This window comes from Myotis nattereri (genome assembly GCF_964212035.1).
Source record: "Myotis nattereri genome assembly, chromosome: 3".
Classification (NCBI taxonomy): domain Eukaryota; kingdom Metazoa; phylum Chordata; class Mammalia; order Chiroptera; family Vespertilionidae; genus Myotis; species Myotis nattereri.
The window spans coordinates 70,971,409-70,974,546 of record NC_138077.1 but is presented as its reverse complement, the minus strand read 5'-3'; positions in this window follow the sequence as shown (position 1 = coordinate 70,974,546).

Sequence of the window (3,138 nt, the reverse complement as noted above, 5' to 3'; positions counted from 1 at the left end):
GTTACACTAAAGCATATACTAAAATTTTCCTGTACATATCTATAAATATTTTTTATGTAACCACCTATAGCTATATTAAGCTAAACCCAAGTTTATAGTAATATTTCTAACTCTAATCCATTAACATATGGGTTATTCTAGCTTATCTGTAAATTTCCAACAGTGGGAAATATGACATTCATCATCAATCATCTATTTATTTAATTGTTCAGTTCCAGTATACATGCATAATGGTATCAGAATTGTTCATCTGTACCCCAGTGGGAAACAACTTATCTATTAGAGTATAATTCTTATATATGGTTTCTTTAGCTTTAGTGTCAGAGATTCTCTACTCATTTCCAGAGTTATTTAAATCAGCACCTTTCCCTCCACACCCATCAGTGAAGTTGTTTCATGCATTTGTAGTATAATTAGATTGTTTTGTCACAGTGTGCATTCCATCCCGGAATCCCTGCACTTCCAAGTGATTTTTTAAAAATGTGCACAGATTAAGGTTTCCTCTGTATGCTATAGAGTTCCATGGGTTTTAACGAATGCATCATTTCATGTATCCACCATTACATTATAATATAGAATGCATGTGCTTTGCCTGTTCAACCTTCCCTCTTCTCCCTCCTCCCTGGCAACCACTGATCTACGTTTGAACTATAGTTTTGTCTTTTCCAGAATCTCTTATAATTGGAATCATACAGTATGTAGCCTTTGCATACTGGCTTCTTTCACTTTGTAATATGCATTTAAGGTTAATCCATGTCTTTTGTTGGTTTGATAGTTCCTTTCCTTGTTATAGCTGCCTAATATTCCACTGTATGGGTGTACACATCTTGTTTTTCCATTTACTTAGTTAGGGACACCTTGGTTGTTTTCAGTTTTTGTGTGTGACTGTGAATAAATGTGCAATATGCATTCATGAGTATATTTTTTTGTGGGCATACATTTTCAGGTCAGTTCAGTAAATATCTTGGTGTTTGCTTATTGAATTGTATGGTAAGGAACTTCCAAACTGTCTTCTAAAGTGACTGTACCTTGTTGCATTGCCCCCAGCAATGATTGAGTATTCTTCTTGCTCTGTATCCTCACAAGCAATTAGTATTGTCAGTTTTTTTTAAAAAAATATTTTGCCATTATAACAAATGTGTATATTTTCATTTAAAAAAATATACTGGAAGACAGGTTATTTTGCAGGGCAGGAGAATTAAAGCACTAATAACCATTGGCTTTACCTCTTCACAGAATTGAAGAGGGGTCTCACTGCTAAGAAATTTGCTTCAAGATCCAGGAGAGCCCATGTTTGTAAACGCTCCCTTAAATTCATAGTTCTTAGCCCTATCATGCCCTACCATTACAACCAGTGTTTGCAATGCCTTCTTTTCTATGCTAAAATGAAAGTAACCAGTAATATAACCTAACTAAATAGTTTTTTATTGAATTTGTTGGGATGACAGTGGTTCACAAAACCATACAAGTTTCAAGTGTGCAACTCACTATATCATGCACCCATTGCTCCTAGCAAAGTCTTTTTCTGTCCCCATTTCCCCACTCCTTTGTCCACCTCCACCAACTCTCCACCTCCCTTTGCCTCTGGCTATCACTTTTTAATTTAATATAAGGAAGAATTTTTTTAAATTTAAAATAAATTATATATTTCAACACATAAAATGCTCAGTCGTAACTGCATTAACAGACAATGAAATTGTTAAGTATTAGAACCTTCTTGAATAGGTGAGTGAGAAGATCAGAGTCATTCCACGTAAGACGTATAGGGAAACTGAAGCAGTGATACTGGTGGATACTAGAATAAAAGCTAGTGTTACTCGTGTGTATAAGAGAACGAGAACTTATTTATATATAATGGGAGAGAACAGCCCCAGTTGAAGCAGGAATAACATCTATAATAATAAAAGCATAATATGCTAATTAGACTGGACAGCTGAACGACCTTTTCAATGTCATTCCGGACATCCTTCTGGATGAAGCCATGGTGTGGGGGAGGGGAGACAAGGCAGAAGTGGTTAGGGTTGATCAGACAGGCAGGCAAGTGGTTAGGGGTGATGAGGCAGACAGACAGAGTGGTTAGGGGCAATGAGGCAGGCAGGCAGGTGAGTGGTTAGGGGCAATGAGGCAGACATGCCGAATGGTTAGGGGTGAGCAGGCAGGCAGGCGAATGTTTAGGGGTGATCAGACAGGCATGCAGAAGTTGTTAGGGATGATCAGGCAGGCTGGCAGAGGGGATAGGGGTGATCAGGCAGGCAGGCAGAGGGGTTAAGGGCAATAAGGCAGGTAGGCGAGCTGCTGGGGCGATCAGGCAGGCAGACAAAGTGGTTAGGAGTGATCAGTCAGGCAGGTGAATAGTTAGGGGCATCAAGAAGGCATGCAGATTCATTAGGGGCAATCAGGCAGGCAGGCAGAGTGGTTAGGGGCGATCATGCAGGCAGGTGAGCAGTTAGAAGCCAGCGGTCCCAGATTGTGAGAGGGTGCAAGCCAGGCTGAGGGACATCCCCCATCCCCATGCAAGAATTTCGTGCACTGGACCTCTAGTACTAAAATAAATTAAATATTATTAAAGTGAAAACAGTAGGGGATACGTAATTCTTGCAAAGGAGCTCAACATTACAACTATGGAGTTAAAGTTTCCTATCTTATGACATAGGATATGATAGTGACAAAGTGTCACATCTCATCCTATTTTGAAATTCCATTACCTGTTGGGGCATATGTTCAGTCTCAGGGAAAACGGCCTGGGAGGCTATATTCCTCAATAAGCAATAGGGACTATAAGAAGGATTGGAAATAAACTGTAAAACAAGAAGCTATAGAGACATTATGTAATGAACCATTAGGGACAACATTGTGGTAAGAGCTGAGAACAGGCAACCCCACAATAATTACAATGCTATTTTCACCACATAAGTTTTTGTCCTTGTACTATAAAAATAATGTAAGATGGTAAGGATGTGAAATTTAAAAAACATTTTTATAATGAAATGTAGTGAGGTCCCCATATGTTCTGCTAATTTAGTAATATTTGGCATCAAGTATCTTAAAAGGAGTCCCAAAGCTATTACATAGTTGCAGACTGCCTCCTCATTTCTGTAGCACTGTAATTGTACTGCTGCACTGAAACCCTTCTTTTTC